General features: G+C 31.5%; 1 long non-coding RNA gene across 1 annotated transcript; it reads right to left on the bottom strand.

Moving 5' to 3' along the window:
- Positions 1-10,435: 10,435 nt before the first annotated feature.
- On the bottom strand, positions 10,436-14,221 carry LOC139487120 (uncharacterized). The gene is made up of 2 exons (XR_011655756.1): positions 14,103-14,221; positions 10,436-11,640 (listed from the first exon to the last, which is right to left on the bottom strand). It is a non-coding gene; the product is annotated as an uncharacterized lncRNA (long non-coding RNA).
- Between the last annotated feature and the right edge of the window lie 10,691 nt (positions 14,222-24,912).

Consider the following 24,912-nt stretch of genomic DNA (forward strand, 5'->3'; position numbering starts at 1 on the left):
TTTAAGAGGTATTGTGTTCATTCTTGATTTTATGCGTTCAGCAATATAACTCAATCCATCGTAAGCCAATTTCGGGAGATTGTATGCAATTTTAATGATTCTGTTTTCCCCAGGAAAATACCAATATGTTGGTTTTAGCGTCTCAAGCTTTTGTTCTCGATCATAATTTTTGAAAATTCGTTGAATAATATAAATCAACAACAACAATTATGTGTGTATCGTACACATATTACGCATTTATAATGCACTGTTTCAATGTAAAAACTATCACCACATTTTTAAAGTATAACGACAATAAAAATTTTACTTTTATTTTTCTAAATGCATTCAATATTTTTGCAGGACACACTTATGATTGTTAGTTTGACAATTTATGTTGACATGTCATTTTTCAAGGCCTTTCTAAATTATTCAAAGGTCATTACATGTTTAATAAAAGAAGAAAAAAAAATCAATTTTATCGACGTTGTTTAACCGTATAATGCTACATATGTACAGCATGGAGATATTTGTCGAACTTGTCAATTGTCGTTTTCAAACGATCACTGTCAGCAGCTTTAGTTTCAATTCCATCTCCTCAACAATCACCATGTTCTGTTATGTTCTCCGCCATCTTTGATGAAGAAAAATGAAAACGACATGTAAATATTGATGTATACAGAGATTGATATTTTATTAAAACTGACATATTGATTGATCATCAGAATGCTCAACAAAACAGATCAAAATGAAGCTGCTGAATCAAATTATAATATTTTATCGTTTAACACATTTGGCGTCCATGGTTAAAACATGTTAAAATCGTATACAGTTTAGAAAACTCATTCTTTTAGATAAGAAAAAGGAAAAAAATAAATAATAAATCGGTTACCTAACTCGTTTTCATGCTGCAAGATAAAACTGGTTAATTCCTAACACATTCTATTGTGAAAAATAATAATTTGTCAAAATGTAGTTTATATCAAGCTTTTTTTCCAAAAATATAAACAAAAACATTATGGGTCATGTGCTTATTTTCAAGCTACAGGTTATGCAGAATTGTCAATTTTGTATAGATTATGCATGGATAACCCAATTTGTGTCATAAAACGAAAACTACACCATATAATTTTGAGATAAACTAAGAGTTGATACATTGTAGCTCTGATAATATGCTTTCAGATAAGAAACAATAATAATACAAAATTTGTTAGTTTCAAACACATTCTGTTGTGAAAAATACTTTATCTGAATTATCTCCCATTACATTTGTGTTGTCTACCCGTATGCTTCACAAAGTTAAGGGGAAAAGGAATTAAACAGTAGTTTTCAAATATATCTGTAATTAACATGACATTTTAACATATGAATCACCTTCTACTGTCAACATTTGCACATATCATTTAAGATCTAGACCGAGTGTTATTTTGTATTTCATTATCCAACACGAAGGAAGACAGCCGATCCACCTTAACTTTTCGAATACACATATATCATGTTTACATTTTTAACCAGATAAATGGCCATTAATTGACAATTCAATAATGAGTTTATTCTAAAACCCTGTTTATACATGGTCTGGTTTATGATAAGTGAACCGGTTAAACCCTACCCAGTGAATCGAAATAAATCAAGTGAGAGGATCACTGCTTACAAGAAGGTTTTCTATAAAGATAAGTTAAATGATCACTTACCAAAGATTTGGAAAAAATACTTATCTCTTACTCTTCTTTTTAGAAATTGTACATCCTGTAAGCAACATATGATATATAATAGTCGATACATACGTCTATTTGAAATTTGTATTTGTCAATTTTTTTGTCAATCATGATAATACATGTAGATTAGATATTTTTCTTTGGTTGAGTGACAACTGACCATATTATTTGAATAAGTTGAATTTCAATATATCATGCTATACTTTTGTGTTAATTTAAGATAATGTCATTCAAATTTCACTTTAGGTGCAATGAAGTTTCTAACCCAACTTGAGTTATATAAATAATAATTGATGCCAGGACAGAGTCTTTCATTTCATTTCATGCACAACTTCTATTTTCATAAACACTGAAAATATTTTTTTTATTCTTGTAGATAACTCTTTGTGTACCTGCAGAAAAAAAAAAGCATGACTCCTAACACTGCTTTCCTTTTTTGGTTGTCGTAATTGTTATTATTGTTCGAAGCTCACTACCTAGCAAATATACTTTTACTTCTGTAGTTAAACATTACAGGTACACAATATACTATAGCAAAATGCTCAAAACTTTTATATAAAAGTAGGTGTCCTACCAGTTTCAATCTTGTCAATCAAATCAATTACAGCACGTGTTTGGATAGTCTGTGCAACATTCTTTAATTGAATAAGCATTTCATGGTGTGATAGTTTCTTGCTATGTACATTTCTCCATAGTATAAGCGCCTCAAAAGCTTGTTTCAAAAGGTCACTACAATAGTCTCGTTCTATCATAACAACATCGGTGTACTTCATTCCTAAATCAAGAAAAGCTGTTCGCCAATCTTTGGATAGCCGATACGCTATTTCCTTCAATGTCTTATCTGTTAAGAGTTCTGAAAAGAATAGCTAATACCTTAATGTACATTAATTTTCTAAAAACTGTTTAATATTTCACAGTGGTAACATACTTTGACGTTTTTAAATCTGTTTATTTACTTTTGACCTTAATTATTTATCCCTTATACTTTTTATGAAGTATGTATTTGCATTGAGTTACTAGCGTTTTTTTTATTGAGTTAAGCTTTTCAATTGATATGTTATAGTGTGTCTTTCTATGTTGTGATGGTATACTATTGTTTCAGAAGAGGTAGAATGAAATGAATGGTACCATTACAACGTTTAATCCCGCTGCAAATGTTTGCACCTGTCCTAAGTCAGGAATCTGATATACAGTAGTTGTCGTCTGTTTATGCAGTTCATACGTTTTTCTCGATTTTCGTTTTTATATAGATTACACCGTTAGTTTTCCCGTTTGAATGGTTTTATATTAGTAATGTTTCGGCCCCGTAAAGCTTGATGTACGGTGTAAGCCAATGCTCCGTGACCATGATCCATAGTGGTTTACTTTTATAAATTGTTACTTGGATGGAGAGTTATCTCATTGTCACTCATACCACATCTTCCTATATCTATGCACAATAAAATTATAGCACCGCTATATTCCATGATATAAAAATGCAAGTTTGCACGAATTAAAAATATCTAGTTAAATATAAGATCTTTTTGTATGCAATAAAAACTTAACACTTTCAGAGAAATAGTTTAAATTCAAACATATATTTAAGAGACGATTTAGTAGATGTCGCTTGATGTTTTCTGTTGCATATTTTTTTTCAAATAATGATTATAAAATTAAAGTTTTTTAATTATTGCATATAGCTAAACCCCTCCTTATTTTGTGGCAGAGCTCGTAAACTTCGTATTATAATTGTGGCCTTTTAAATAATTTTTACGTGAGGGTCAATGCTGAATGTTTTATAGATTAAACGCGAGTCTAGACTACACTATTTCAATCCTGCTATCTATGATAAGATATTTAATATAAGTATTATTGACTATTCATTATGAGTTTTTTCAAACATTAAAAGCAGACCAGTAACCTATATTTGCTGAAGTCAGTTTAATGTGGATTCTGTCATGATAGAGTTCTTATTTGCAAACATGCAAAAATTCCTTACTATTGTAATGTATTGGTTAGAAAGTTTTGTTTTTATTCTTTATCGTTACCAAATTTGATAAAAGTGATATATATAATTTGTTGCGAAGTATGTTTGTACGTGGAATTGCCAGTTTTTAGATTTTTTTGTAAAATAGACTCATGTGGGTTATACATATTTATAATGTATATGTTAAAACAAACAGTTTGCGTCCGGAACCCTTTCTGTTTGATTTAGTTTAAGTAAGGTATAACTCAAACATTTAAAATCCACAATTGTTATGGAATTATATAGTAACGTTTGGAGCTCTATGATTAAATTCTTTCCGTCAAACATCGGGTCAAATACAGCTCCACTCGAATCTATAATATAATCAATATGTATACAGCCAGTTCATAACACTGCATGTATCTTATGAATCCCTTGAAATCATCGTACTTACTATAAAAAATCACCAAAAACAGAACTCCGAGGAAAATTCAAAACGGAAAGTCCCTTATCAAATGGCAAAACCAAGAGCTTCAACACATCAAACGAATGGAAAACAACTGTCATATTCCTTACTTGGTACGGGCGTTTTCTTATGTAGAATATGGTGGCTTGAACCTGGTTTAACTATATGTTTTGATCACGAATACATGATCGAATTAACCTTATACAAGTTTTTCCTATACGTATATACATATTTCTATTTGTATCCATTTGATGAGTAAATATAAAAAAGAAGATTTAGTATGATTGCCAATGAGACAACTCTCTATTAGAGTCAAAAATGACACAGAAATTAACAAATATTGGTCACTTTAGCCTAGTTGAACTAATTTTTATATTTCGTTTTTATGTCGTACGGGTTGTTCATCACTACCCAATGTTAGGGGAGGCTTGTGCTTGTCTTGTTTACCCCCCCCCCCCCATCACTCTGTTTGTTTGTGTCTGTCCAAAGTCAGGAGCCTGTTATTCAGTTGTTGCCCTTTGTTGATGTGTAACATATTTGTTTTTCGTTCATCTTTTGTAAATACATTAGGTCGTTAGTTTTCTCGTTTGAATTGTTTTTACATTAATTTGTCATTTCAGGGCCATTTATAGCTGACTATGCTGCTTTGTCCATTACAGTATGTCGTGCGATGACCTATACATGTTAATTTCCGTGTCATTATGTCTCTTGTGGTGAGTTGTCATATTGGCAATCATACACCTTTTTGTACATGTACTTAAATGTGTAAGCTAAGTTCTATCATATTATACTTTCTGTATTTGTACGCATTTAGATATTCAACACTTTTAATAAGCAGAAAATCTTCAATTTAATGTAAGCACATTTGGTAATAACAAACGGACTAGCTGACTTTTGTGTTCGATGGAAATTTTCACATTTTAATAAATTCTGTGTAAATAACTTGTGTGTCCTGTTTTTGTTTGTCTGCCTATTACAGTTAAAACAAATTAAAATGACTGTACCTTTCAGGACTGATTCGATAAAGCCAACAATATCCTGTCTTTCAATTGTAGATGATGCCTTTTTTAGTCGATCTACCCTTCTAATAGTTGGTTCTGTTGACTTCTGAGAATCTCTCCATGATATAAGCGCTTCAAATGCTTCTCGGTGAATATCTTTTTGATAATTTCCTTCTATTAACTGCATTTGATTAGGTTTCATGTCTAAATGAATTAGCAGATTTTTCCAATCTGCACCCAATTCATTTGCTAATTTGTTTAACACTCTGTCAGTTAACATCACTGAAAATTTATATATTACAAATTGTTTATAAATTAAACAGTTCTCCCGAAAATCTAAAAAAAAACATTAAAAAAGCCTAATACAAATCAACTTTAAAGAAAACTATACCATATCAAATCGCCCGGAAAAATAAGTTGAAAAACACAGAATAAAAAACTAAATGTCTATGTATAAGTTACATGTACGATATCAATGTGGAACTATTTTTTTTGTTACATTTTTTTAATTTCAGCTGAATACTATACTGTTCGAGAGTATGTATACTATTAATTTTTGTTTATTTTGGCTAACGTTGGTCGATACCACTGCTTTGGAGGTTTTTATTCCCCGAGGTTCTCACAGCCAAGTAGTCAGCACTTCTGTTTTGACATGAATTAGTATTGATGTGGTCATAATTATCAATTAACTGTTTACATTTTTTAAATACTAAGTCCTTTTTACCTCAAGAATATATTATTAGTACCTAAGCTGGATTTAGGAAAACTTACAGGAATATTTGGTCCTCAATGCTCTTTAACTTCGAGCGTCACTGAAGAGTCTTGTGTCCACGAAACGTGAGTCTAACGCAAATACAAAATTTTAATCCTAGTATCTATGATGAGTGTTTTTTTTTGCATTAACATATACAATCGTAACACTTACATTGCGCGCGATCAGAGGTATTACATGTGTAATAGTCACTTCGTAGTTCAAGATGAAGCTCTGCATTTAAAAAAACCCCATAGAAACATGAATCTATCAAGTATTTAATCAAATTCCAACCTCACATTTACAAAATATGTTAAAATATGTTTTAATTAAATTTGTCAACTCTTTACAACAGGTTTGTCAATATTATGTTATAGCCTTTAACTGAAGTTTTACCAAAAGAGACATCTACAATTTTTGAATTCCATATTTCTTCAGACTTAGTTGATTTGAATTCTAAAAAAATGAAGGTTACCTAGATCAAATTGTTTTTTCTCATTCTCACAGATTTGTATTCATCTATGTATATATTTATGGTTTTTTTTTCCAGAAATATTACCAAAATAAATGCAAAGTTCGAACCCGATTGTGTATGACAACAACGTGTGTTATTTCTGTTATATATTTGCTATACTTAGAGTAACTTGTAGATTAGATTATTGATTAACCTTTTAAAAGGTTTTGAAATGAGGAAGACTTTGCGAGTAGCATTATTATTTGAAACAAAAGACAAACCTATTCGAAAGGGGGAAATATCGTTGTGTTACCATTGAAGATTATAACTTTGTAAAATATGAGCCACTGTTGATAGATGTTATTGCATAAAGATAGATGGAATGTTTATAAGTATGCATTGTTGAAGACTGTACGAATGTTGTGTAATTGGCGGAATATTTGTATTGAGAAACAAATTTAACAAAAATACTGAACTCCGAGGTCCCTTATCAAATGGCAAACTCCATATCATAAATTAAAGTTGGTATATTGCAATTTCCAAAATACCTAAATATTTTGTTTAAGTTATTTCAATACGGCTTGATTTGCAACTTTTCATCTTTTTTGTTTATTTTGACACTTACTACTATTGCAGCGAGGATCAAGCCAAGATTCACCAAAATCATTTTCAAAGAGTCCACTGTTCATTTCTTTTGATTTTAAATTTCTGTAAATAAAATAATATAAAAAAAATAAGATGTGGTATGATTTCTAAAGCGACAACTCTCCACAAGAGACCAAAATTATACATAGATTAACAACTAAAGGCAACCCTACGGCCTTCAACAATGAGCAAAGCCCAAACCGCATATTCAGCTATGAAAGGCCCCGAACTGACAATGTAAAACAATTCAAACGAGAAAACTAACGGCCTTATTTATGTAAACAAATGAACGAAAAACAAATATGTAACATATAATCAAACGACAACCACTGAATTACAGGCTCCTGACTAAGGACAGGCATATATACACAGAATGTGTCGGGGTTTAACCCTCGCATTACCTTCGACAGTGGTAAAACAGTGCAACATAAGCACAAACTATCAGATCAGTTGAAAAAGCTTAACTCATTAGATGGACAAAAGGACAAGTGGGCATGGCATATCATTTAACTTGTTTATTGTAATTAAAACGTTTAAACGAACAAAACGTTACTTTCTGTAATCATTATTTTAAAACACATCACAATTCAATAACATCAATCTTGCGCTTTGACGTATCGACGCTGAAATCCACAAATTTGCTCCCTACCCGAAATATTTCATTTGTATAAGTATCATTTCTATAAGGCAAGCATAACTTCAGTTTCTGTCTTAACATATGTCTAAAGTAAAAGATGAATGTTTGAAATGTTTTGTTAAAGCTTATTAAACCAACGGTCTTGGTAATGTAAAGGTTTTTTTTTTAAATATTACTCCAAAATGTTTGATCTATGTAATATTTGAGTTTTATTAAATCTTGACTTTTCAATATTGTCTTATAAAAAACGAGCTTTTTCTTCAGAATAATAGAAGCATATATCATGTATATACAACTTTCTATTTAGAGGTCTTTACAGATCTTCCTTTGTAAAGAACCATATTTTTTTCTAACAATAAATACATTTTCCTTTCTCAGACTTGGGTTATATCATAACTTATATTTTTATGTTTATCCTGCACCCGTCGTGTTGCTTATGTGATAACAAATCCGGTAAATAGTCTAATTCGGTAGGTCACATTCATGAAAGGGAAGGGAATTGTAGTTACGACGTAAGGAACATATCCGATATCATTTGTGAATGGTTATTCCATAACAGTCAACCAACTCGTGATGGCGTCCGTAAAATTTACGAAGGGATGATTTCAACTTCACCGCTTGGAACTCTTGGTTAAATAGCTTCCTTGTGAGCAGCAACCCTCTATGAGGAAAATTATGATAGGAAATGCAAGCACGGGAATATCGTATCAATTGGTAGATACATACCCCGTATGCAGCTGCTGCTGGAATGTTGCTACTTAGAAATGGAAAGTTCACAATTGGAAAGCTGAAATCATCTCTTTTGTCGTAAAGTTTTATTTTCCACCCAACCGACCCTCATTGCCAATCTCTAGATGTAAGTCAAGATATGAAGGCGACTTAACTGTATCTGTAGTAACCTTTATCTCTAGGTCGATGGGATAGATGCGTTCCACATAGTCACCAAATTTTGAATTATTTAGTGAAAGAACATCATCTACATAGCGGAAAGTAGAGTTAAAGGATATCGCTAACATCTTATCTTTCTTCCTAAGAAGTTTCAGCATGAAGTCAGCCTCATAATAATAAAGAAACAAGTCGGCAAGTAGCTCTCAGTAACGTTGGGTACTCTCAGATTTATATTTAGTGTCTTTTATTGTTGAGATGTAAAATTCTAAGATTTTTGTGTGTACATGCCGATGATTTAGTTAATACAGGGATGGTGTTATCAAATAATTATTACACGACAGTTTGTATGAATCTAATAATTGGTTTTTCTACATTCAGGGCCGTGCACTCAATAAATAGGCATCATTTAAAATTAAAGGTCCGCGCTTGATAATTGTCCTTGATATGTTGATATCTGCTTTAAACTAGCTGTCAGTAGCCACCGTGTAGAACGCCACATGCGGGGTGTCGGCTATGTTTGACACGGGATGGCAATTTCGAAGCCAAGAAAAACTATCAAAGTAAGTTCAAGCATCAAATTTTTTTTTTATAATTCTTAGTACCATATAATGTGCTGCACGAAAGGAACTGAAACGCAATCTATTTCCTGCAAGCAGCAGCTTAAATAATTATTAATATTTTTTGGTTGGATTTTTATCTCCTTGACACATTCCAAAATTCCTATTCACAATTGTATTGATGAAAAGTTGGGTAAGAGAGGGACACAAGAATCAGAGGGATAGTCAAACTCATTGATTGAAAATAACTGACAACGTAAGTTGTATAAGTTATTTTATAAAGTTCACACTCAACTTTTGAAGTGTACCCCTTTATACAAGGCTCAATACAACAGGATGTTTCTGATAAATTCATTTTCTGCGTACTAATTACATGTATTTGTCATAAAATATTGGTAATTTGAATAATTAATCCAGATGTATGCAAGGAACTAGAATTGCAAAGTGTTCCTACTTTACCATATGGTCAACATCACAAGTTTCAGAAATGTTTTCTTGTACTGACTGTTGTGTCTGAATACTACATATTAGTTCTAGTCCAATCTAGAACATAGAGTATTTACACAGTGGCCTGGTTTGATCATCTTGATTGAAACGACAACCTAGTTATACCAGAACAAGCTTCATATACGGCATTTGTGTACGGGTGAATATGACAGATTTTAGAGATATTTTCTGCTACTGATTTTTAACGCCCAGTTTATACAACAAATGTCTTGATACAATGATAAATATGACAGGTTTCGTAAATGTCTTCTCCCACTGCAGTTCTGTGACCTGCGATCTTGACCGATTATCAAACCCCGGAAAATACCAGGAATTAAATTTCGGATGTATACCTAATTAATTCAAGGGTCAAAATGACAGATTTGAGAAATAGATTCTCCTACTTACTTTTCTTTCTATGACGTGTGGTCTATCTCGAATTGACACCACGGTGTATACCAGGAATTGATTATTTGAAGTTAATTCACTTCATACAAGTGTCAATATTACAAGTTCCGGAAATGTTTTCTCCTACATACTTTCTTTTCCATGTTATTTTCATTTACTTTCACTGGGTCTATATTATTGCTTATGGTATTATAAACTTAGAAGTCTACGTATTGCTACTGCCATGACTTCTCTACAAAGTCATCTTGACTGTTCTGTTTATCAATTAAAAATTATTTTCAATCTCCTTCAGGCATAGTTGTGCCTAGATAAATTGCCTATTTTTGTAGGTCCCTTTTGTCATATACATATATATGTTGCTTTTCGAGTGTTAAGGTCTTATTCTTGGCGTTCCTGATGAACGTGAATCTCCACAACAATCCAGACATACACAAACAGTGATCGTCATTGTGTGGATAAGTTGTTTAATTTGAGAAAATTTAAATAATGTTCATTTCTAATTTTATTTGCCAGTGAAGTATTCATAACATTTTTTAAGTTTAAAAAAAAAGATTTGGTTTGATTGACAATGGGACAACTCTTCACAAAAGACCAAAATTACACATCAATGCACTATTGTAGGTCACCGTGTGGCTTTCAAAAATTATTAAAGCCAATACTGCATAGTCAGCTATAATAGGCTCCCCAAAGTGACAAATGTAAAATAAATAAAACGAAGATACTTATCAATTTTGAAAAAAACAAAAAACATTTGTATGATTTGAATATACCACAATAGCATGCACATCATGAAGATTATCATGATTATCAAAATTGTTCTTTTACGCACAAATTAAACATACAAATGGTCAGCAGAAAAACGTAAAATTTCATTACTTAACAATTTGCGCAACTGTCAGTAGGAGATACTAATATATCTGATTAAATTTTCTATCTATTTGTATTTATATCATTAGTCCTCATTGATATAACACAAAATGGTAACCAAAGTGAATATGCTTCAAATTCAAATTAGGACGCGTCGTGTTAGTTATTCTAATTATAAATCGGAGTCAAGTATGAACAGAATGTAGTAATGAAAATAGAAAAGGTTTTGACTATTGTACCTACCCACCTTATGTTTTAGACATGTCTAACCTGATTAACTAAAAGCAACACACACATACACAATACAAAGTCCAAGCAAGCACCTTACATTGCTGTAAAAGACGCTTGTGAAATATGGAAATGTGTATCCGAAAATAACATATTGCTAATCCAACTCTATAAAAGACATTTTCCTTCAAGAATAATTAAACATTTATAACTGTTTATAAAACCATTGCATGTATATTCCAATGAATCAAATGAGACAGAAATGGAAATGATCGGTAAAAATATTTTCATGAACATATGAAATGCACGTAGAGAATGAAATTGACTAGTTATTGCAGTTCAATTACTGCATTGTTTATGTCTTCCATGTATTCACTACAATGCATACTTTTACCGTATTTAAATGTAAGTAAATGAATATTGTACTGATTTTTCTGCTATATTTCATAACACAATGGTGTTTTTCAAGCAAATGTTTTGAGTGTTCAACAGTGAACCAACAGTAGTCATAGTGGATCTGCAAAATGTTGTTTCCAGATTGAGTCGTCTTTCCACTTAACAGCTCATTTGCAAATAGCAATGCCTTCTACCCCAAGGCATATTATGCATCCTGAAAAAAAAACAAAGATATCTCTAAGTTATAATATATGAGTTTTGTTTTGTTCATTTGCTCAACTATTTTTAAATGGCACCGTCATTTTCTTGCGTAAAAAATGATTGACTAAACCTGGTCTCATAGCTTGTTTAACCTCTCACTTCTTTGACAGTCGCATAAAATTCCAATACATGGACAACGATGTGTGAACTAAACACACATAGTTTTGTCAGTTTCTCCAGACTTATTCGTTTAATAAAATTGAGAATGGAAATGGGGAATATGTCAAAGAGACAACAACCCGACCAAATAAAAAACAACAGCAGAGGGTCACCAACAGGTCTTCAATGTAGCGAGAAATTCCCGCACCCGGAGGCGTCCTTCAGCTGGCCCCTAAACAAATATATACTAGTCCAGTGATAATGAACGCCATACTAATTTCCAAATTGTACACAAGAAACTAAAATTAAAATAATACAAGACTAACAAAGGCCAGAGGCTCCTGACTTGGGACAGGCGCAAAAATGCGGCGGGGTTAAACATGTTTGTGAGATCTCAACCCTCCCCCTATACCTCTAACCAATGTAGAAAAGTAAACTCATAACAATACGCACATTAAAATTCAGTTCAAGAGAAGTCCGAGTCTGATGTCAGAAGATGTAACCAAAGAAAATAAAGAAAATGACAATAATACATAAATAACAACAGACTAATTAAATAGTATTGTCTTTCTCTTTATCATTATTAATATTCAGATGTAGAAATGATAATAAATCGACGGAATTTAACAGATATATATTTTTATATTAATGATTTCTGTATCTATATTGCTTTAGTGTACCTTCTTATTTACAAACATATACAATACATATAGTATAAAATACATTAGCAGTTGATTGTTTGTCGAATGGTTTCAAAGAAAAAAAATGGTCAGAACTATTTGCAGAATATAGTTTCCAAAGGTAATTTTTGAAAAAAATATCGACCCATTTTACAATAAGCAAATATCTCCCTATATAACCCGTTTTAAATGCCGGAATATAATGTCAATAAAGTTAAAATTATTCTTCATTTCACTTTTATTCTCGATTGAACATAACGAAATCATATCTATTTTTATATATATCGTAGCTAGTGCCCAACAATTCATTAATTTAAATATAAATGCATGTATTTGTCAACAGTATATTTTATTTTCAAGGAAACCAAAACACACATTCAGGCGATGGGTTTTGTCCATACCAGTAAGTATGGGTAAAATATAATTGCCATATGTTTATCGAACAAATAAGTACCAAGAGAGGTACAATGCAGAGTAAAAAAAACTGAAAATGATGTAAATACATAATAACAGATAAAAACATGTCTTTTTTATTAAGCGTAGTTTAAATTAACAACACGGTTGAATCCAAACGGTGAATGTACGAATGGATTTACCCCCCCCCCCCCCCCCCCCCGTTAATGTTCTTCATTAATGTTGATGGTATAACAATCAAAGTCAACGAAAAATGTTTTCTTTTATCACAGAGATATGTCTGGCTTGTTTGTATTTTGTTTATATAAATGTTTAAATTGAAATAGCAACACTTTAACATGTTACATAAGTTAGGTAAATATTCAAGGTCAATGAACCATGACTGAGGTACATGGGTAATCGATCTCCATGTAAATGAGATGTGAAATGCTAATACACCATTACCAATTATCATTGACGTATTGTCTTCAACAAACTAAAATTACAAAGATTCAAAGGCAAAGAACCTTGAACAGGGCTGGAGCTATATAATCTCCATGGACACGATACATATAAATGTCAATGAATTTGTATACCAAATATCATTGACTTACATTACCTTTTCGTCTTAAAATGACCAAAGCATAAACCAATACATGAATGTAAGCTAAGCAAACGTTTTAACATCAATAGACCATGCATGACTGAGGGACAAGGCTAAATATTCTGCATGAAAATGAGATGTGCTAAAGCTTAAACACTTGCTTGAATACCAATTAACTTTGGTATACTACTACATTTTGTGTAATAGTACACCTTGAACTGACCTTATCACAAACTAATGAATGTTAATTAATCAAAATTGTCGAAGTCAATAGACCATTACTAAAAAGGCGGAGCTAAACAATCCCAATGAACATGATATGTGCCAATACTTAAGCAAATGGATATCATATATCATTTACCTACCACTAGTGGTTCCCCATAAACTAAACTTGACACATACTTATAAATGTGAAATAAGCAAATGTTTGAAAGTCAATAGACCATGACTGAGAAGATAGGGCAAATAATTTCTATAGACACTCGACTCCAATAGTAATTCACTATGATTTAAAGATTGATGCAAGGCTATAGACACTGGTTAACTATTGCATTAAATACATGGTATTTGGAGAGTTGAAATGTGTAGATTAAAAAATGTAAAACAAAACTATTGTAAAAATTATATAATAAGTCTTACCTGTATCTATTCGGTGTGCAATGAAAAGACACATGCTTGTAAAAACTGTCAATTTCAGTACACAGTTTCTGGTAAATATACTTTTTAAACAACCTCAAAGTCTTTATACTATTTTCAATTATCGCAGGGAATTTCTTAAGCTATTTTTACAATGGGATTTTCCTTCATAGATAAAAGTCAAACAATGTTATCTTTGACCAAACAATTCTGTTCAATGTCAAGTTTTAAATTTATAATTTTTATCTAAGGCAGAGCGGACAATCGTGAATAACAAAAATATTTGGATCAAATGTTTGGCCGTTTAAATTATTAGATAAGCTATCTCGCCCTTTGTGGGCTTATGAAATTTTCCAGAAAAATACACATCAACACTAGATTGGTCAATGAACATGTGTACACATATAATTATCGTTTAATTTTTAGAGCGAAGCGAAACCCAATCAAGAGTTCGAAAGAGAGTGAAATCAGGAAAACGGTCAGTGGTATCAGATTCGGATATGTTTTATTCGACAAATAACGTTACCTCTGATTCAATGATTGTATTGGATTGGGCTTTATTACACTCTTTATTTATTATTAATTTATGATGTGTGGTGTTAGTCCTTTACTAAGCTGATAATCACTAAAACAAAAACGATATGGACAAAGAAAGTATAAATGTGTTGTTGTACTCTACGATTCCCTATAATACTGTTTAGTTATATAATACATATATTTATGCGCAAGATGAAAAAAACGTAAAATATCACAAGTAATACATTTTGAACATTTGGTTGTAATCTCTGTTTCGAAACTAACGATTTTGATATTGTTTTAACAAAGTAGAAACGTTTAATCAGCAATTTATATAAATAACCGAGTCATTCCAGAAATTGTATACTTTGCCAATTCCTAATGTTGAAGGGAAATAGGTGAAAGTAAGGATATATACATTTATACGTACTTTGGTGTGAGTTTTCGTTTGTTGCCTTAGCAATTTCAGTCATATAAAATGAAATCAACACTTTGTTAATATTATGTGGCTGGAACGCTTTTCTGGATTAATCCTTATCAGAAACGCTCAAAGCGGAATATTTGAAAGTATGTTGTTAACAAAAACCGAACAGTTAAAGTTATATATGACCTGAAAAGATCGAAATGACAGATCCAGCTATGACCAACTTTGCCTGCATTATTAACTAAAAATTTATAAACGAACTATTTATGATAGGTTTGGTTTAAATCATGACAGTATCGAAGTACTGACTACTAATCTGATGAACCCTGTGTAGTCCAGCTTATTCTTGATATTTTAAGAAGAGTTGTGGGTTTGTTGATAAAAGCCTTGAACTTTGCACAATTGTACAAACAAATGTAAATATATATTTGGTAGTAAATTTAATCTATGGACCCAAGCAAAAAAATATTATCTGGCGGCCCATTTTATCTTTTTTTAGATATCTGCCAATTAGTCATTTTTTTTAACCATGTACAAATTAAAGCAAGAAGTATTCAAACCAAATCTTTTAAAAGAATATGAAATGTAATTCAGCGTTTCTTGTAAGTTATGATGGTATATTTAACTTATAACATTTTTAAAATGGTGGAAACTTCAAAATAACCGTTAAAAAGAGAAAACTAAAAAACATGAGATAATGCTTTGATGATATGCATTACTTTATTGAATTGCACTTTGCAGTTGAAACAATATTATTGGGATTGCGTGTCTATAATAAGCCGATGAAGCTTGCATGTCAATTTAATCAAAAATCCTATAAATTGAAACATTTCGACGTTTTCAAGACGCCATCAGAATAAGTTTGACCGTAAAGTACCATATGAGTAAAAAAAAAGGGAATGGAAATATTCCACTTCTCCTTGCCACAATCATAACTCTTTCCTCAATTGTGGTAACATAACAATGATAAGTATATACCACTAATTACCGAAATTCTAATTGTAACGAGTAGCATCCAGAATGCTACTCAACCTCATTTAAAATTTGAACATAAATTTGACCTTGTATAAATGTAATCTGTTGAATTTGATAATTGTTTTTATTTGACAAATTAAATAGTAATATGTGATAGGATTTCATTGGAGTCAAAAATTGTGTGCTCTACAAAAATATGAAATGACAAAAAATATTTTTTTGTTGGTCTTTAGAATTTGATGGTTTGAAGTTATTGCACATTCAATGTATCCTTTTGATTGTACAATCACATTTGTTTAATTATTGACCCACACACCATTAAAAGAATATGCTTTGAAAGGTGCAGTTGGCTCAATGAAAAAAGTCCTGTTGATGCTAAATTGCGAAGAGTATTAAAGCTATTGCAAAATTGTTAATTGAATAAAAAAATCATTTTTTTTCACATTTCCTCAGATGTTTACATATATATTTACAAAGTTTTTGACTTGCAGGAATATGAAATAAGTTATTGCAATGATCTACTTATGATTTTCTGTCAGCCTTGTCTCGAATTTGGTGGTATCACTACGTTGAAGGTTATCTTTCCTTTGTTCTAAATTTATTTTTCTTGATAAGAAACATTCAGCTTAAGACTGATATGGTGCACATAAACTTATTGACCATTTGCACGCCAGATGCGTAACCTTGTTCCTCTTTGTATTAGTTAATTAACATACAGAAACAAATTAAAATTTTATAAACCTTTTTTGAGGAATCGGCTGGTGATTTTGGCTATTTAACATATATGTAGATTTTTATAAGCTGATCCATTTTGTAACATCGAGATTCTCTCTGTGTGTTTATTCACAATTATGCACAAAAAGGTATAACATAAAAAAGACCAAACAGAACTGCAAATATTCGACTGATGAATTTCACAGTTTATGTCTATCAAATTGTGTCCCACAAAAACAATCTAGTGAATTTGTTTTAAGAATGTTGTTGCCGAATTCCTCCATTAACACATGATTAAAGAGGCACGAAAGATACAAGAGGGACATTCAAACTCATAGATCGAAAATAAGCTGACAACGCCATGGCTAAATAAAAAATCTAACCGACAAATAATACTACACAAGACACAACATAGAAAACTAAAGACTCATCAATACGAATCCAATCAAACACTGGGGGTGGTATCAGATGCTTCGGGGGATTAGCAGATCCTGTCCCACATGTCGCATTTATCGTGTTTCTGATATTACTTTGTTTTAAACATTGTTTCCAAGATACACATAATCATAAAAACCTTTCAGATAACTGCACTAGGCAAACACTATTTCGAAAAGGACACTGGAATTGTTGCTTAAGTAATGAAACTTATCTTGAAATTAAGTTCAAACTATATTCCCTGAATCTAGTGCAATGAAATGTTTATAAACAGCAAGTTAACAAGAAAACTGAACTCCGAAGAAAATTTAAATCGGAAAAAACCTAATCAAAGGGCAAAATCAAAAGCTCAAACACATCAAACAACTAGGTAACAACCATCATATTTCTTATGTAGAAAATTGTTGATTAAACCAGGCTTTAAAGCTAAGCACACCTCTCACGTGCATGGTACTTGAATCCATTCCATTGTACCGACAAAGTTGTGTGAACGAAACAAATAACACAACAGGCAAAAAAAACAAAAACAGGGAACCAACAGCCAACACTGTGTCAACATCGTTATCGCTACAAAAACAAAATAATATGTCACAAGGTAGCACAAAAAGGCACATAATACAAAGACAGGTTGTATAAGTTCAGAGACACGTCATATGTTTAAAAGAAACACAAACAGGCATATAAATAAGCACAAAAGAAATAAAATGAGTTCAATTATACGACGAATAATATAGTTGCAACAAAGAACAAAACAGTTCAAAATTAATTCATAAAACTTGAACAAATGCGTATAATTTTATGAATACTTATAAACGAGATGATAGAACATCTGAACTATAACATTAATAAAAACTGCTTTAAAAAAAAAAAACTGTCAAAGTCCTACAATTTGTAGATCACGACGTTAACTTTTTTTTAAAAATTATTGAAAATATCGAAATATATGCACGTGTTATTTACATCTGCTTTTAGAATACTTAGTTTACATTATTCTGTTGTTCCTAAAACAGAAACAAAAGCCTTGTCTCAAATTTGGTGTTATCACGACGCTGAAGGTTATCTTTCTTTTGTTCTAAATTTGATTTATCATGATAAGGAAAGTTCGGTTTGAGACTGATATGGTGCACATAAAATCCTTGACAATTTGCACAGCAGATGTGTAATTTAATTTCTCTTTGAATTATTTAATAACTTACACAAAACAAATACTCTTATGAGTCTCGTGCATAAAACGCGCGTTTCGTCTACATAAGACTCATCAGTGACACTCAAATCAAAATATGTATGAAGCAAAACAAGTACAAAAGATCTTTTGATCCACAAAAGCGTTTAAAAAAAGCAAGCTAGTGAATTTCATTACAGAATGTTGTTGACGAATTCTGCCAATTGCCATTAACACATGATTAAAGAGGATCGGAAGATACAAGAGGGACATTCGAACTCATAGAGCTGAAATAAACTGACAACGCTATGTCTAGACAAAAATAACAGACAAATGATAGTGCACAAGACACACCATAGAAAACTAAAGACTATGCAACACGAACACCACCAAAAACTGCGGGAGATATCAGGTGCTCCGAAAAGATCAACAATTCCTGCTCCACGTGTGGCTAAAATAACTTTGTTTCAATTATTGTATCACCGAAACGCTTTTCTTTATAAAGCCTTATCAGAAACGCTAAAAGCGGAATATTTGAAAGTATGTGGTTAATCAGAACCGAACAGTTAAAGTCATGTATGACCTGAAAAGAGCTGAAATGATAAAACAGATCCCGCTAAGACCAACTTTGTCTGCATTATTATGTAAATATTTATAAACGGACTATTTATGAGTATCGAAGGACTTACTACTAATCTGATGAACCCTGTGCAGTCCAACTGATTCGTGTATATTTTTAGAAGAGTTGTGGGTTTGTTGATAAAAGCCTTGAACTCTGCAAAATTGTACAAACAAATGTAAATGTTATTTTGCAGTAAATTTAAGCTATGGCCCCACTCAGAAAAATATAATCTGGTGGCCCTTTTTTTATATCTGCCAATCAGTCATTTTTTTTTAAACCATTTATAATCTAAAGCAAGTATTATTCAAACCAAATCTTTCAAAAAAGTATGAAATGTAATTCAGCGTTGCTTGTAAGTTATGATGTTATATTTAACTTACAACATTTTTAAAATGGTGGAAACTTCAAAATAACCGTTAAAAAGAGAAAATGAATAAATATGAGATAAGTCTTTTCTGATATCCATTCCTTTATCGAATTGAACTTTGCAGTTGAAACAATATTCTTGGCATTGCGTGTCTATAATAAGCTGATGAAGCTTGCATGTCAATTTAATAAAAAAATCCTATAAATTGAAACATTTCGACGTTTTCAAGACGCCATCAGAATAAGTTTGACCGTAAAGTACCATCTGAGTAAAAAAAAAAAGGAAAGGAAATATTCCACTTCTCCTTGCCACAATCATAACTCTTTCCTCGATTGTGGTAACATAACAATGATAAGTATATACCACTAATTACCGAAATTCTAATTGTAACGAGTAGCATCCAGAATGCTACTCAACCTCATTTCAAATTTGAACATAAATTTGACCTTGTATAAATGTAATCTGTTGAATTTGATAATTATTTTTATTTGACAAATTAAATAGTAATATGTGATAGGATTTCATTGGAGTCAAAAATTGTGTGCTCTACAAAAATATGAAATGACAAAAAATAGTTTTGTTTGGTGGTCTTTAGAATTTGATGGTTTGAAGTTATTGCACATTCAATATATCCTTTTGATTGTACAATCACATTTGTTTAATCATTGACCCACACACCATTATGAGAATATGCTTTGAAAGGTGCCCTAGGCTCAATGAAAAAAGTCCTGTTGATGCTAAATTGCGTATAGTATTAAAGCTATTGCAAAATTGTAAATTAAATAAAAAAATCCTTTTTTTCACATTTGCTCAGATGTTTACATACATTGTATATATTTACAAAGTTTTCGACTTAAAGGAATATGAAATAAGTTATTACAATGATCTACTTAAGATTTGCTGTCAGCCTTGTCTCGAATTTGGTGGTATCACTACGTTGAAGGTTATCTTTCCTTTGTTCTAAATTTATTTTTCTTGATAAGAAACATTCAGCTTAAGACTGATATGTGCACATAAACTTATTGACAATTTGCACGGCGGATGCGTAATATTGTTCCTCTTTGTATTAGTTAATTAACAAACAGAAACAAATTAAAATTTTATAAACCTTTTTGGAGGAATCGGCTGGTGATTTTGGCTATTTAACATATATGTAGATTTTTATTAGCTGATCCATTTTGTAACATCTAGATTCTCTCTGTGTGTTTATTCACAGTTATGCACAAAAAGGTATAACATATAAAAAGACCAAACAGAACTGCAAATATTCGACTGATGAATTTCACAGTTTATGTCTATCAAATTTTGTCCTATAAAAACAATCTAGTGAATTTGTTTTAAGAATGTTGTTGACGAATTCCTCCATTAACACTGGATTGAAGAGGCACGAAAAATACAAGAGGGACATTCAAACTCATATATCGAAAAAAAAACTGACAACGCCATGGCTAAATAAAAAACTGACAAATAATACTACACAAGTTACAACATAGAAAACTAAATACTAATTAATACGAATCCAATAAAACACTGGGGGTGGTATCAAGTGCTTCGGGGGATTAGCAGATTATGTCCCACATGTCGCATTCATCGTGTTGCTGATATTACTTTGTTTAAAACATTCTTTTCAAGATACGAGCAATCATAAAAACCTTCCTTTAAATGCAGATAACTGCACTAGGCAAACACTATTTCGTAAAGGACATTGGAATTGTTGCTTTAGTAGTGAAACTGATCTTGAAATTAAGTTCAAACTATATTCCCTGAATCTAGTGCAATGGAATATGTATAAACAGCAAGTTAACAAGAAAAAAACTGAACTCCGAGGAAAATTTGAATCGGAAAGAATTTAATCAAAGGGCAAAATCAAAAGCTCAAACACATCAAACAAATAGATAACAACTGTCATTTTTCTTATGTAGAAAATTGTTGATTAAACCAGGCTTTAAAGCTAAGCACACCTCTCACGTACATGGCACTTGAATCCATTCCATTGTACCGACAAAGATGTGTGAAAGAAACAAACAATACAACAGGCAAAACTACCAAAAACAGGGAAACAGCAGCCAACACTGTGTCAACATCGTTATCGCTACAAAAACAAAATAATATGTAACAAGGCAGCACAGAAAGGCACAGAATACAAAGACAGGTTGTATAAGTTCAGAGACACGTCATATGTTAAAAGAAACACAAACAGGCATATAAATAAGCACAAAAGAAAAAAAAATGAGTTCAATTATACGAAGAATAATATAGTTGCAACAAAGAACAAAACAGTTCAAAATTAATTCATCAAACTTGAACAAATGCGTATAATTTTATGAATACTTATAAACGAGATGATAGAACATCTGAACTATAACATTAATAAAAACTGCTTTAAAAAAAAAAAACTGTCAAAGTCCTACAATTTGTAGATCACGACGTTAACTTTTTTTTAAAAATTATTGAAAATATCGAAATATATGCACGTGTTATTTACATCTGCTTTTAGAATACTTAGTTTACATTATTCTGTTGTTCCTAAAACAGAAACAAAAGCCTTGTCTCAAATTTGGTGTTATCACGACGCTGAAGGTTATCTTTCTTTTGTTCTAAATTTGATTTATCGTGATAAGGAAATTTCGGTTTGAGACTGATAATGTACACATAAACTCCTTGACAATTTGCACGGCAGATGTGTAATTCAATTTCTCTTTGAATTATTTAATAACTTACGCAAAACAAATACTCTTATGAGTCTCGTGCATAAAACGCGCGTTTCGTCTACATAAGACCCATCAGTGACACTCAAATCAAAATATGTATGAAGCAAAACAAGTAAGAAAGATCTTTTGATCCACAAAAGCGTTTAAAAAAAGCAAGCTAGTGAATTTCATTACAGAATGTTGTTGACGAATTCTGCCAATTGCCATTAACACATGATTAAAGAGGATCGGAAGATACAAGAGGGACATTCGAACTCATAGAGCTGAAATAAACTGACAACGCAATGTCTTGAAAAAATAACAGACACATGATAGTGCACAAGACACACCATAGAAAACTAAAGACTAAGCAACACGAACATTACCAAAAACTTCGGGAGATATCAGGTGCTCCGAAAAGATCAGCAATTCCTGCTCCACATGTGGCTAAAATAACTTTGTTTCAATTATTGTATCACCGAAACGCTTTTCTTGATAAACCCTTATCAAAAACGCTCAAAGCGGAATATTTGACAGTATGTGGTTAATCAGAACCAAACAGTTAAAGTTATGTATGACCTGAAAAGAGCTGAAAGGATAAAACAGATCCAGCTAAGACCAATTTTGCCTGCATTATTATGTAAATATTTATAAACGGACTATTTATGAGTATCGAAGGACTTACTACTAATCTGATGAACCCTGTCAATCATAACTCTTTCCTCGATTGTGGTAACATAACAATGATAAGTATATACCACTAATTACCGAAATTCTAATTGTAACGAGTAGCATCCAGAATGCTCCTCAACCTCATTTCAAATTTGAACATAAATTTGACCTTGTATAAATGTAATCTGTTGAATTTGATAATTATTTTTATTTGACAAATTAAATAGTTATATGTGATAGGATTTCATTGGAGTCAAAAATTGTGTGCTCTACAAAAATATGAAATGACAAAATATTTTTTTTGGTGGTCTTTAGAATTTGATGGTTTGAAGTTATTGCACATTCAATATATCCTTTTGATTGTACAATCACATTTGTTTAATTATTGACCCACACACCATTATGAGAATATGCTTTGAAAGTTGCACTTGGCTCAATGAAAAAAGTCCTGTTGATGCTAAATTGCGTATAGTATTAAAGCTATTGCAAAATTGTAAATTGAATAAAAAAAATCCTTTTTTTTCACATTTGCTCAGATGTTTACAAACATTGTATATATTTACAAAGTTTTCGACTTGCAGGAATATGAAATAAGTTATTACAATGATCTACTTAAGATTTGCTGTCAGCCTTGTCTCGAATTTGGTGGTATCACTACGTTGAAGGTTATCTTTCCTTTGTTCTAAATTTATTTGTCTTAATAAGAAACATTCAGCTTAAGACTGATATGGTGCACATAAACTTATTGACAATTTGCACGCCAGATGCGTAACATTGTTCCTCTTTGTATTAGTTAATTAACAAACAGAAACAAATTAAAATTTTATAAACCTTTTTTGAGGAATCGGCTGGTGATTTTGGCTATTTAACATATATGTAGATTTTTATTAGCTGATCCATTTTGTAACATCGAGATTCTCTCTGTGTGTTTATTCACAATTATGCACAAAAAGGTATAACATAAAAAAAGACCAACCAGAACTGCAAATATTCGACTGATGAATTTCACAGTTTATGTCTATCAAATTTTGTCCCACAAAAACAATCTAGTGAATTTGATTTAAGAATGTTGTTGACGAATTCCTCCATTAACACAGGATTAAAGAGGCACGAAAGATACAAGAGGGACATTCAAACTCATAGATCGAAAATAAACTGACAACGCCATAGCTAAATAAAAAAAAAACAAACCGACAAATAATGCTACACAAGACACAACATAGAAAACTAAAAACTAAGCAATACGAATCCAATCAAACACTGGGGGTGGTATCAGGTGCTTCGGGGATTAGCAGATCATGTCCCACATGTCGCTTTCATGCTGATATTACTTTGTTTAAAACATTCTTTTCAAGATACAAACAAACATAAAAACCTTCCTTTAAATGCAGATAACTGCACTAGGCAAACACTATTTCGATAAGGACATTGGAATTGTTGCTTTAGTAATGAAACTGATCTTGAAATTAAGTTCAAACTATATTCCCTTAATCTAGTGCAATGAAATGTGTATAAATAGTAAGTTAACAGGAAAACTGAACTCCGAGGAAAATTTAAATCGGAAAGAACTTAATCAAATGGCAAAATCAAAAGCTCAAACACATCAAACAAATAGATAACAACTGTCATATTTCTTATGTAGAAAACTGTTGATTAAACCAGGCTTTAAAGCTAAGCACACCTCTCACGTGCATGGCACTTGCATCCATTCCATTGAACCGACAAAGATGTGTGAACGAAACAAACAATACAACAGGCAAAACTACAAAAAACAGGGAAACAGCAGCCAACACTGTGTTAACATCGTTATCGCTACAAAAACAAAATAATATGTCACAAGGTAGCACAAAAAGGCACAGAATACAAAGACAGGTTGTATAAGTTCAAAGACACGTCATATGTTCAAGAAACACAAACAGGCATATAAATAAGCACAAAAGAAAAAAAAATGAGTTCAATTATACGAAGAATAATATAGTTGCAACAAAGAACAAAACAGTTCAAAATTAATTCATAAAACTTGAACAAATGCGTATAATTTTATGAATACTTATAAAAGTGATGATAGAACATTTTAACTATAACATCAATAAAAACTACTTAAAAAAAATTTGTCAAAGTCTTACAATTTGTAGAACACGACGTTAACCTTATTTAAAGATTAATGTAAATATCGAAATATATGCACGTGGCATTTACATCTGTTTATGGAATACTTAGTTTACATTATTCTGTT

Source organism: Mytilus edulis, chromosome 8 (assembly GCF_963676685.1).
Source record: "Mytilus edulis chromosome 8, xbMytEdul2.2, whole genome shotgun sequence".
Classification (NCBI taxonomy): Eukaryota; Metazoa; Mollusca; class Bivalvia; order Mytilida; family Mytilidae; genus Mytilus; species Mytilus edulis.